The sequence below is a fragment of the Sorex araneus genome, chromosome 4 (genome assembly GCF_027595985.1).
Source record: "Sorex araneus isolate mSorAra2 chromosome 4, mSorAra2.pri, whole genome shotgun sequence".
Taxonomy (NCBI): domain Eukaryota; kingdom Metazoa; phylum Chordata; class Mammalia; order Eulipotyphla; family Soricidae; genus Sorex; species Sorex araneus.
The window spans coordinates 178,295,982-178,309,013 of NC_073305.1; the positions used below are offsets into that span (position 1 = coordinate 178,295,982).

At 58.9% G+C, this 13,032-nt stretch overlaps 1 protein-coding gene across 2 annotated transcripts in view; it reads right to left on the bottom strand.

Moving 5' to 3' along the window:
* The window catches only part of ZBTB2 (zinc finger and BTB domain containing 2), a 33,084-nt gene extending 20,265 nt beyond the window's left edge, over positions 1 to 12,819 (bottom strand). Inside the window, exon 1 of one of the 2 annotated variants that reach the window (XM_055135365.1) lies at positions 12,676 to 12,819. The gene's annotated coding sequence lies outside the window, so the exon portion shown is untranslated. Of the gene's footprint in view, positions 1 to 12,056; positions 12,611 to 12,675 lie in introns of those variants that run through there. The other variant, XM_055135366.1, reaches the window with a different exon arrangement.
* Between the last annotated feature and the right edge of the window lie 213 nt (positions 12,820 to 13,032).

Genomic DNA, 13,032 nt, shown 5'->3' on the forward strand with positions numbered 1-13,032 from the left:
TGGTGATGCTCAGGGTTCCTCCTGGCTGTGCACTCAGAGATCACTCCAGGTGGGCTCAGGGGACCGTATGGGGTGCTGGCCATCAAAGGTCAGCCATGAGCCAGGCCAGCATCCGACCTGCTGTACTAACTCTTTCAGCACCACAACACGTGGCGTCATAAAGTTCACTTTATGACAGTGGGCTGTACCTAGCTGGGGTTCGGGGGGCACCCTGGGCAGCACGCAGACTTCCTGTTTTGGGGTCCGAAAGCCCGTGTGGTGCTGTTGAACCTGGGCCTCGGGCCTGCAAAGCACGAGCTCTCTTCTGGAACCATCTCCCTGGCCCTGAACTCTTCCTGAGACTCAGGGGGTCTCTCGGGAGAAGGGACAAAGGGCTCGGTGAGTGCGCAGCCCGCTCTGAAGGCCACACGCTCTGCAAACCCAGTTTCAGGGGAGCGCCTTCACAAGCCGTCTCCCTCCCTCTGGGCCCCGCCGCGCCCACTCCTGGGGTCCCTCTGACCAGCCACAGAGGAAGGTCAGGCCTCGAACACCCTCCCCCCACTGACCTGGCTCTCCGCGGAACACCCCTCGGGCACAGTGGGAAGGATACCAGGCTCCAGGATGCCTAAGTTTATTTCCTACTTCATCACCCCACGCACAGGCCGAGAACTGGCGTCCAGGGTCGGCCCACGATCTCTTTAGAGAGAAGAGTGTCCATCCACTTGGGTTCCTGGCCGCTGGGGAACTGGAGTGGAGGCTCAGTTTCTGTTTTTTCTTTCTTTTTCTCTTTTTTCCCTCCCTCCATCTTCCCTCCCTCCCTCCCTCCCTCCCTCCCTCCCTCCCTCCCTTCCTTCCTTCCTTCCTTCCTCCCTCCTTCCCTTCCTCCCTCTGTCCCTCCCTCCCTCCCTCCCTCCTTCCTTTTTCACCCAGTGATGCTTGGGGGGGTTATTCCTACCTGCACTCAGGAATCACTCCGTTGGCTTCAGGGTACCATATGGGATGCCAGGGATCGAATTGGCTGTACTACCTATCACTTTGGCCCCCTAAAAGCTCAATTCCTAATTATCCTAGATTCACCTAGAACAATTCCTATCTGGACGAGGCTTGAGGCTCAGTGGCAGAGCTCATGCCTGGCATGTGTGAGCCCCTGGGTTAATCCCTGCCACCGAAGAGCCAAAATCCTCGGGGCAGGAGAGGTATAACAGCGGGGAGGATGTTTGCCTTGCTTGGGGCCAACTCAGGTTCAATCCTGGCATCCCATAGGGTCCCGCGAGCACCTCCAGGAGTGATTCCTGAGTGTAGAGCCAGGAGTGACACCTGAGCACTGCCGGATGTGGCCCCCAAAGCAAACAACAACTAAAAACCAACCCTCCCCACCCCAACACGCATTAACACATGCATCCTTTAGGTCTTGGGGCCATCCTTGGTGGTGCTCAGGGGTGATTCCTGGCTCTGCACTCAGGAATTGCTCCTAGTGGTGCTTGGGGGATGCTAAGGGATGCAAGGGATCAAACCTGGGTCTACCGTGTGCACGGCAAACACCCTCCCTGCTGTACTATCGCTCCAGTCCCCATGTGCTACATTTCAGAAGAATCTCTCCATTCTGAAATGTCCCTTTGTGTTTTTCTGTTCTGAACACTGCTGCTTTTTTTTTGGGGGGGGGGTGTGGCTGGGAAGGGCGTACCTGGCAGTGCATCGGGGCTACGCTGTGGGTCTGTGTGTCTGGGGGTCACTCCCAACAGCACTTGGGGGAATCGTGAGGTACCAGGATGGAACTCCGGGCTGGTGCCTGCAGTATGCTCTCCATCCCTCTGAGCTGCGGCCCCGCCCTCCGAACGGTGCTACTTATCGGCAGTAACGCACACCGCACTTTCGGCTCAACACCAAAGCTCTTAATGTCATTATCACAATCGCCGCCGCAGCATTAATCACGGGTGACCACTTAGCCTGGGCCAGCTTCTTTCCAGAAGGAATTTAGGGTTGGGTTAAGTAACACGCCCACACAGAGGGCTTGTTCTTGAGGAAGCAGGGTGAGGGAGCGGCCGTGCATCCAACAAACACTCAGTGAGGGCTTCCGCTGGGCCAGGCCCAATGCACGCAGTGGTCCCCAGGCAAGGCTGGACCTCAGGTGGGATGGAATGTTTGCCACGCGAATAAGAACTTAGTCGAAAGAACTCTAAGGTCATGAAACGGCCTCTCGCTTGGCTCGGGGAAGGCTTTGGGGAGACAGTGCCTGCTAAGGAGAAATTGAAAGGTGGGGACATCGCACAGGCCTTCAGGTGCTCGCTGGCTGTGGGTCAACCCCTGGCATTACGTATGGTCCCAGAGCACTGCCAAGAGTGATGCCTGAGCACTGGAGGGTATGGCCTGTCCCCTCTCCCCCCCCCCCCACTACAAAGGAGGGAGCATGAAAACGAGAAGCATTAACGGGGCATAGACGAGTCACCCAGGTGGTGGGAGGGATCGACATTTGCAAAGGCCTCAGAGGCAGCTGGAACAAGTGCCAGCAGAGAACTGAAAGAGGAGGGTGTGCAGGACGGGCAGAGAACTGAAAGAGGAGGGTGTGCAGGAAGGGCAGAGAACTGAAAGAGGAGGGTGTGCAGGAAAGGCAGAGAACTGAAAGAGGAGGGTGTGCAGGAAGGGCAGATTCTGGTCACGGAGCTCGGTGTGGACAGGGAAGTCCTGGAGGGGATGGCACAGTGAGAGGCGCAGAGGCTGGGGGGCGGGGGGCAGGAAGGGGAGGGGAGAAGGGGAGCGCAGTGACAAGTGGCGGAGAGGGCCTGGGTGGCTGAGACGGGGTGTGGGAGGGGAGGGCCAGGTGACAGGTGAGGAATGACCCAAGACACAAAACCCCGAGACCTGATGCAGGGGAGACTGGGGGGGCTCCAGGCACCCCTGGGGTGTAAACCTGGATGTCTGGGTAGCCCACAGGACCCCTCGAGAGAGAAACAGGGATGTGTGAAGACGGTGAGGGTGGGCTCACACGTGCGGGGAAAGAGGCATGTTCGAGACCCCTGGGAGAGAGCAGGATGCTGTGTGTGAGATTTGGAGCCACAGCCACAGTGCTCGGGTTTATCCCTGGCTCTGTACTCAGGGGTGATGCCTGGTGGTCTGCTGGGAACCAAACCGGGGGGCTTGGCTGTATGCAAGAAGGCGGGCGTCTTCACCTCCGGACTATCCCTCCGGCCCAGGGACTCAGTCTTTTTGGTTTTCTTTTTTGGGGGGGTGGGTGGGGGCACTCACTGGCCAATGCTCAGGGGTAACTCCTGGCTCTGCACTCAGGAATCACTCCTGGTGGTTTTTGGGGGACCATGTGGGATGCCAGGAATCAAACCTGGGTCAGCTGCCTGCAAGGCAAGCGTGCTCCCCGCTGTCCCATCGCTCCGGCCCCAGGAGCTCATAACCTCAACTGGGGTTTATGTCTGAGCGTCTTTCGGGAAGTCAGACGCGCGTGACCCCAGGAGTCACATCCTCAAATCACTGCATGAGAAGCCAGAGAGATTAGCCTAGAAGCAAACAGGAGCCAGCATATTCCCCGCCTTCTGGGTGTCTGTTTCCTGTTCTTCCCACCTCACTACCTTTCTCTCTAGGTCGCTCCTAAAAGCTGACAAGCCTGTTACTTAAGTTCTTGTCCCAAAGGGCTGACAGCGAGACAGGAAGCGGAAGCCCAGGGCTGGCCAGCAAGTTCAAGGGGCGAGAGCTCACGCTCTGCATGCAGGAGGCCCAGGCCTCATCCCTGGCACCACATATGTTCTCCCATACCAGGAGGCTTCCCCCAGCCAAAGAAACACACACACACACACACACACACACACACACACACACACACACAACTTCTTTAAATCATACTAGTGAGGAATCTGAAGGAAAGCTGAGTGGGAGAGGCGAGACATTTCCTGACAAAGTGAGACTTGAGGGGCGAGGCTTCGGCCCAAGGACACTCTCCATGTTCAAGGCCCTGGGTTGGAACCCTGGCACTGCATGTGCTCCAGGGCTAGTCCTGCCTTTGTGCTCCGAGTGACTCCTGGCCATGGCATGGGGACCGAATGCTGGGCAGTGGATCTACGTGGTGGACACGTGCAAGGCAAGCGCCTTTCCCCTAGGTTATCTCTGGCCTACAAACTCAGTTTCCATAGAGCTTTTCCTCATGGATGTATCTATCTAGGGAGCCTTTTTTTAAAATTCCTTTTTGGTAAGTAAATCCAGAGTAAGACAGACATCATGCTGAAAGAAGTAAAACGTCACTTTCCCAAGTCACGTGCAATGATGGTTTATGATTTAAATTGATTTGGCTTATTATTATTTTGCTTTTTGGGCCACACCCTGCAATGCACAGGGGTTACTCCTGGCTCATGCACTCGGGAATTTACTCCTTGGCAGGTGCTCAAGGGACCACATGGGATGCTGGGAATCAAATCCGGGTCGGTTGTGTGCAAGGCAAACGCTCTACCCACAGTGCTATCACTCCAGCCCTTATTATTATTTTTAAATTCATTTTTGTGTTTTGGGCCATACCCAGGGTACTCAGAGGTTACTCCCAGCTCTGTGCTCAAGAATCACTCCTGGCCTGCTTGGGGGCCATATAGGATGCTGGACCCAGGGATCAAACCTGGGTGGGTGGTGTGCAAGGCAAACCCCTTACCTCCTGCACTATGGCTCAGGCCCCTGCCCTGGCTTGGTTCTTTATTCCTGCCCCCACAGAGAACAGACTCCCGGCACCTAAGTCTCGAGTGCTTTAGGCTGCCCTCATTCAGCCAGGGCCTTGGGGGCAGTCTTGTGAGGCTCTGGATGAGTGTGGCTGAAGGGGACCCGAAGTGTCACATGACATGACATGCGGGCAAACCCCTCCCCTCCCCCCAGCTCTTCACTTTCCCCCTCCTTAGGAACAGGAGACCAAAACAGCTCTGGGGGATGGATGATTCACCCCTGAAGACAATAGCTCTGCAAGATGCCACTTAGATAACCTATTCAGGGGCACTAAAAGGGTCCACTGAAGTCCTTGCTTTTATTTAAGGCACGAGAATGCACGGGCTCCTTGGGAACGGAGAAAGCACTACCCACAAGTGAGATTGATCCTCGCTGGTGCTTCAGACCACTTACCAGGAAGGAGAAACTGTTGTTTCAATTAGTACTGTTAATAATTAATGGGAGGGTCCGTGAAGGAGACCTGAATGAGGCAGTCATTTGCATTTTATATACCTTTTATATTATTCATTTCTTTATTTATTTGGACGTGGGGCCGCATCCGGCAGTATCCGGGGCTGACTCCTGACGGGCTCGGCAGACTGTATGGGGTGCCAGGCATTGAACCCGGGTTGGCCACACGCAGGGCAAGCCCCTTGCCCGCTGCACAACTGCTCTGGCCCCAAGCTATCGTTTAAGCTGCCCTGCAAAGCTAAGCACTGTGCCTTATGTAGTCGTGGCGACAGGTTGGCACGTTCTTCCAAACACCAGAGTCACTTCTCTTCTCTGGTAGCCAGCAGAGGACAGAAAAGAAACAGCTGCTCTCGAGTGATGGGAAAACTGCATGTGTAAGTGATGCATCTCTTCTTCGACTGCGTCTGCTTCAAAGTGACATTCAAATGAGCTCCGACTTCTGAGTGCAAGTTGGGGTGGGAAGGAAGCTGACCAGCTTAGGCGTGAAGCAGGGCAGACACTGGCAGCCAATAAAGAGCTGAGGGGGTGGGGGGAAGGAGGCTGGAGCAACAGCACAGTGGGTAGGGCATTTGCCTTGCACACGGCCAACCTGGGTTTGATTCCCAGCGTCCCATATGGTCCCCTGAGCACCGCCAGGAGTAGTTCCTGATGCAGAGCCAGGAGTAACCCTGTGTATCACCGAGTGTGACCCAAAAAGAAAAAAACAAAAATCAAAGAGCCGATATGGAAAGGGATTGTTGGAGAGCAAGGAGTGCAGGCTCTGCACGCAGGAGGCCTGGGGTTCACCCAGCGCCCCACGGTCCCCGCCGCGTAAGCACTGCTAGGACCCCTGAGCACTAAGGAGTATGGCCCCAGACAAAAGCCAAACCTTCCATTTCCGGGGAATGATCATAGGACGGTATAGTTAACAAGCCAACCAACCAATAAAAGCCCACTGGGGTTACTGCCCATGGCATGGTCGTGCAGAGCACGTGCCAGGCCCGAGTTTGAAGCTGGCATCATATGCCCACTCCGACGCACAGCTGCTATGGGCAGGCCTCTTGCATGCTACACCACCAAGTGACAAGGGGCAGTTTCTTTCTTTTTGTTTTGTTTCTTTTTTTGGGGGGGGGCCACACCCAGCGGTGCTCAGGGGTCACTTGCGACTCTGCACTCAGGAATTACTCCTGGAGGTACCTGGGGGACCATATGGAATGCCAGTGATTGAACCCGGGTCGGCTGCATGCATGCAAGGCCAACGCCCTCACCGTTGTACTATCGGTCCAGCCCATGTGGCAGTTTCTTTCTTCTATTTATTTTCTTTGTCATACCTGGTGGTGCTGGGGGCTTGGGGGATCCATGCTGAGTCAGGGATGGAACTTGGGAATCCCCAGGCAAAGCAGGTGCCCCAGCCCTGAGCCGTCTCCCTGTCCCTGACAAGAGGTAATTTCTTTTTTCTTCTCTTTTTTGGGGGCTAGTAGGTGGGTCACACCTAGTGGTGCTCAGGGCTTAGTCCTGGCACTGTGCTCAAGGATCACTTCTGACAGTGCTCCAGGGGCTGTCTGCGGGGACAGGGATTGAGCCTGGGCTAGTCAAGTGCCCCTAACCTTTTGTGCTCTGGCACCTGGACCAGTGGTAGTCTTTTAAAGGTGAGCTGAGTGAGCTAAGAGCACTGCAGTGAATGAGATTTTCTTTCTTTCTTTTTTTTTTTTCTTTTTGGGTCACACCCTGCAATGCTCAGGGGTTACTCCTGGCTCTGCACTCAGGAATTACTCCTGGCGGTGCTGGGGGACCATATGGGATGCTGGGGACCAAACCTGGGTTTGCCGAGTGCAAGGCAAACGCCCTACCCACTGTACTATCGCTCCGGCCCCCAGATTTTCTTGATATCACTGTGGTAACGTCCATGGATCTAACTTGCCCTTTCAATGAATCTTCCATGCATGAGTACATGTATTTTTTTTGTTTGTTTTTAAGCCTTGCTCAGCATTGATGGGGGCTACTCCTGGCTCTGAGCTCAGGGGTCCCTCCTGGCAGGACTGGGGGACCATGGGCGATGTTGGGGATCAAAGCAGGGTCAGCGGCATGCGAGGCAAGGGCCTTAACCCTTGGACTTTCTCCCCGCTGCCTGCCGTGCACCCACAGGTCATTCCAACGTCAGCTTGGGAAACTCCGCAGATCTTAGTGCTGGGACATTGACCAGCATCAAGAGGCTGATGACATTTCAGCACTACCATGAGAACAGTTCTGACCTCGGAGCGCCTTGCAAGTGCCCTGGGGTTCCCAAGGATCTTGGGATCACATGCAGACGTCCCAGTTCAGACCCGCTGGTGGGGGGACTTGGAGAACCCAGAGGGCCAGACGTGACACCAGACCATCTGGGGTGCACAGCTGGGTGCGTGCTATTAAAAGGAACTGCATTCTCCACCCTCTTGCGGAGTGAAGGTTCCTAAGCCCTGGAACAGAACCATGAGAGCACTTCATGAATGCCTATCTTTGCACCCCAAGCTCTCAAGGGTAAGAAAGTCACGTGGCATGTGTCTCATGCTTGCCAACTGGAGATCATGTGTTTGACACCCTCCTCTTTAAAATGTCTTGAAATACTTTGAACTGCCAACTCCTGTAAGTGTTCTGTGGCTATGCAGGGCGCTTCTCAGTGGCATGCAATACTGAATCTGATTTAGTCTCAACTCACAGTAAAAATTCCATTGTTGGGGCCGGAGCAATAGCACAGCGAGTAGGGCGTTTGCCTTGCACGCGGCTGACCTGGGTTTGATCCCCGGCATCCCATATGGTCCCCCAAGCACTGCCAGGAGCAATTCCTGAGTGCAAAGCCAGGAGTAACCCCTAAGCATCGCTGGGTGTGACCCAAAAAGCAAAAAAAAAAAAAAAAAAAATTTCATTCTTTGTCTTTAATTTACTAATAAAAACACTGACAGGGCGGGGGCGGGAGGCGGGAGGCAGAAATCATACTTTGCATTGATCCCCGGGCACAAGACCACACAGGGTCTGGGGAGTACAGCGGGTTGCGAGCAGCTGACTGGGGGTTTGATCCCAGGTACCCCACAGGGGCCCCCAGCCCTGCCAGAAGTGAGCTTGAGTGCAGAGGAAGGAGTACGCACTGAACACTGCTGGGTGTGGCCCTGAAACAAACCGAAACCAAACCAAAATGCAAAAAACCCAAGTAAATAACCCTTCCCCCGCCTACTGAAGCTTCAAAGAAATGTCTCCAGGGGGCTGAGAGATAGCACAAAGGTTAAGGCGCCTGCCCAGCGTGCGGCTGTGGCCTGAATCTTGGCACAGCTTCTGTTTCCCCCAGCACAGAGCCAAGTGTGCACTCCCTTGCCCTGACGTTCTCACTCAACGCCTAGCAAGTTTTTCCCCTCAGGAATATAATTCCTGGGGCTGGAGTAGGACAGTGGGTAGGGTATTTGCCTGGCACGCAGCAGACCTGGGTTCGATCCCCAGCACCCCATAAGGTCCCCTGAATCCACCAGGATTGAGCCCTGAGCATTGCTGGGTGTGGCCCAAAAGCAAAAAATAAAAGAGAAAGAGAGAAAAGAGGAATATAATTTCTGAATTTAAGATTTCATTTTATTATTTAATATTGAATCGATTCTTTTAAATTTAATTTATAAATGAGTTTTACCCCCCTGGGAATGTAAAGAGAGTCCATTTGGTTCAGGGTCAAGTTTGGATATCGAGTCCACAAGGACACAGGAAAGGTAGCAAGGACCCTTTCCCAGGGAGTTCTGAAACTTCTCAAAATGTCCTCTGAGTCCTTCTGTGACAATGACACTGGTGTGTGTGGGGGAGCCAGGGGCATGCTTCTTGCCCAACCTTTCAAAGTCATTTCAGGGCAAGGTGAGGGGTCCAGGGATGAAGGGTATGATGAGATGACAGGTGTCTTCCTTCACGTCCGAGAGGCTTCTCCGAGCCACAGCAACCATCTGCCTTAGGCACCTCCTTCCCTCTCATCGCTAATTCACAGGTTCTCAAGTTGGCCCAAACCCCAAGAATTGAGAAGGTGCATCTTCTCACAGAATAGGGGAAATAAATATTTATTTACATTGCAAAAGTACAGATTTGGGAGTCAAGTGTGAAGGTCACACTACTCGCTACTCTCTCTAATACTCATTACTCTGAGCTCAATGGGAACTGTGGGGATGGCTTTTGGGCCACACCTGGTGGTGCTCAGGGAGCACTCCTAGTGGTGCTTGGGGGACCTTATGGGGTGCCAGGGATCAAACCTGGTTGGGTGCAGCAAGGCAAACACCGGAGCCTCTGTCCTATGGCTCTGATTCTTAGTGGCAGCTGTCAGGACCTACAGCACCGGAGTTTAATCTCGGCCATTCCAGGATTGAGCCTGAAGGGGGAAGCTGGCCAGTGAGGCAGGGGTGGCCCAACAAAGCTCAGGGGTTCTCTCTCTGCCGGCCTAGAACGGGCTCCTTTAGGGCTTACTACTGGTTGCATTTAGCACCCCGGCCGCACCCCTCCCCTTTTAGTGGTGCTGGGGATATAAGCCAGGGTTCCACCATCCAATGTCGGTGCTTTCCCTCTGATATCTCTCTAGTCTGCACCATAGGGTCTTAAAAACAACTGAGTGGGGCTGGGCAGTAGAGCAAGTAAGGCACTTGTCTCGCATGGAGCTGGCCTGGCTTTGATCCCCAACACCCCATTATGGTCCCCAGGCCCCACCAGAAGTGATCCCGAGCACAGAGCCAGGAGCAAACTCTAAAGACCCTGGGAGCGACGGAACTACACATATACACACTACGACGCTTTAATGCCTGTTTGCCTTTGGAAAGAAAATAAACTATGAAGCACAAACCAATTTAGTGGGAAGTACCCAGTTTAAAGCAAAGTAAGTATCAGTGAAGCACTGACTTTCTTAAAAAAATATATATATATATATATATATATTTGCTTTTGTGTCACACCCGGCGATGCACAGGGGTCACTCCTGGCTCTGCACTCAGGAATTACCCCTGGCTGAGCTCAGGAGACCATATGGGATGCTGGGACTCGAACCCGGGTCGGCCGCGTACAAGGCAAACGCCCTACCCGCTGAGCTCTCACTCCAGCCCCAAAATATATATATTTTTTGAGGTGCCAGAATAAACCTAGAGTCTCACTCACAGGAGACAAAGCACTGACTTATGAGCCCACATTCCTGTGGTTCAATTCTGTCCCCTCCCCCGCCAGAGAGGAGGTGGGGGAGGGCGCCCCAGCACAGCTCCGAATCCTGGAGGACGGAGGGCGCTCGGGGTGATGCTCACGTGACTGCTCAGAAGCTGGTGCTCAGGACTGGTGGGGGCTGGGGGGGGGCACGACCACATGAGGTGCTGGGGATGGCGGTCAGGTGGTCTGCGCGCGAGGCAGGGCGTCACCTGCAATACCATCTCTCAGGCCCACGCAGGGCTAAACTTTGCTTTAGCGACTAACTTTGGTTTGCGGCAAGGCAGAAGTGAGGAATCAATGGTGACTACATCCAGCTGTGATGCTGCCCGGGTCAACACCTAGTGGAGAGCTCCTTTATTATCAAACCGTTTTTCTTTTGGTGGGGGGGTAGACGGGAGGGAAGTCGGTGACGCTTGGCCAGGGCTGGGATCCAGCGCTCCTGCAAGCAAAGCAGGACAAGCAAACGCCTCCCTCCCAGGCATGTCTGGGCCCAGGGCAGCTCCTTGAGGGGAGCCCCTAATCTCGCCCTTCCTCCTGCTTCCTTCACTCACTAGCCGGCTGAGATGAAGGCCCACAGCCTGGACGGGCCCCCGGAGCTGCAGCGGGGCGGCCCTTGCACCAGCGGCGGCCCGGGGGGCGCCCAGAGCTCGGCCGCCCTCGCCGTCTTCCCGCCGGCCTGCGCGGGCGCCGGGCCCCGGGCCCCCGAGCTCCCCTGCGGGCGGCGCTTCTCTTCCCGGCCGCCGGCTGGGCAACCAGGGGCCGGGGGCGCCGGGTGGCCCGCGAGGCGCCCCCAGCCGGCTGCCGGGGCCGCGCAGGCCCCACGCGCCCCCCAGGCCAGGCAGCCGGAGACCCGCAACACCGCCCCAGAGGGCGGCAAAGACCCCCCCCCGCGGCCGAGCGGAAGCTCCGCGCGGCAGGCGGCGGCGCGGCGGCCCCGCGGGGACGTGCCCCGGGAGACGAGCAGTCGCCGGGCTCGCCCCGGCGCTGCCCTATGGCCGCCCGGCCCGCCCACGGGGCGGAGCCTCCCTGGGGCAGGGCGGGGCCGAGGTCGGGGCGGGGCGGAGGCGGGGGCGGAGCCTCACCGGCGTCGGGGCGGGACGGAGACCGGCGCGGGGGGCGGGGCCTGAGACGGCGCCGGGCAGGGGGGGGCGGGGGAAGAAAGCGCGCCGGGGCCCCCCGCCGGTCTGGCTGGCCCCGCCCCGCCGGCCCCCGAGGGGCCGAGGGGAGGGGGGCGGGGCGACGCACTCGGGCCGCGCCGCACGCTCGCCGCGGCCCCTCAGTGCCCGCGTTAGCGTGCGCGCGCGCGCACGCCCCAAGCCCCGCGGAGTGGAACACAATGCCGACGCCTACGCAGTGCGCAACGCCCCGGCGGCGGCCGCCACAGGCCGGGCGCCGGGGGCGGGGGCGAGGCGCGCGCGGGGCGGGGAGGGGGAGGGGCGGGGAGCCGAGCGCGCGCGAGAGCCGGAGACTGCGCGAGAGCCGGGGAGGCCGGAAGCGCGCGTGCGCGCCCCCGCCCGCGAGCGGGGAGGCGGAGCCGCAGCAGTAGCGGCAGCAGCTGTAGGAGCCGCTGCAGCTGGGAGAAGCGCCAGAGAGGCCGGGCCTGCTCCGGTCGGACCGGATCCCTCCCCTCCCCCCTCCCTCCCTCCCCGCTCCCCTCCCCTCCCCCACAGCCCACTTCCGCAGCTCGCGGCCTGGCCGCCGAAGGCAAGCAGCGGCGGCGGCGGCGGCGGCGGCGGGAGGACGGACGGACGGACACGCACCTTGGCCGGCCCGTCTCGCTCCTCGGGGCTCCGACGCGGGACGCTCGCCGGCCGCCGCCGCTCCGGGACGCGCTCCGCCGTGGCGGCGGGAAGGGAGGGACCGGCGCCGGGGAACGGAACGCGGATCGCCCCCCTCCCCTTCCTCCCTCCCTCCCTCCCTCCTCCTCCTCCGATCCGCCGCCCGCCCTCTCGGCTTCCGTCCCCTCCCCCTCCCGCAAAGCCCCGGATGGAGCCGCCGCCGCCGCCTCGCCGCCGCCTGGCTCCGGGGGATGGTTTTGTCAGGCGGCCAGAGCCCCGGCGCCAGGCGCGGCCGCCCCCGCCCCCCCGCGGGGCGCCCCTGGCCCTCGCCGCCCCACCCGGGGGCCACCCCGCTCCCCGCGCGGGCCCGGGCCCTCCGCCTGCCTGTCGCCCGGCGCCCCCGGGACAGGGGAGGGGGTCATTCGCCGTCTTTGTTGCCACCGCCGCAGCCGGAACCGTTTGCGGGCTCCGGGAGCCCCCGTGCCGCCCCCGCCCCCCACCCCCGACCTCCGCCTCCCCGGAGCCCGGGGGCCCGGGGGGATGGGGAGGGGGAGCGGCACGTGGGCACCGGCCCCGGGAGGCGGAGGCGGTGCGCGCTTACCTGTCGCCGGTGCTGCTGCCGCTGCCGCTGCCGCTGCGGCGGGGGGTGTGGAGCAGGCGCCGCTGGGCAGCGCCGGCCGTGCTCGCCCCGCCGCCGCCGCCGCCGCCGCCGCTGCTGCTGCTGCTGCCGCCGCGGTCGGTGTCTCCGGCGCGGCGGCGGCGGCGGCGGCGGGGCTTTTCCTGTCCGGTTACGTTAAGGTCACATGACCGAGAGAGCGGAGCGACTAGTGCAAAGAGGCGGCGAGCGGCTCCCGCCGGGGGGGAGAGGCGGCGAGAGAGCCGCGGCGGCAAGGGGCCCCCCGCCGCCCCCCCTCCCTCCCGGCGGCCGCCTCCCCTCCCCCTCCCGCCCGCCTCCGCC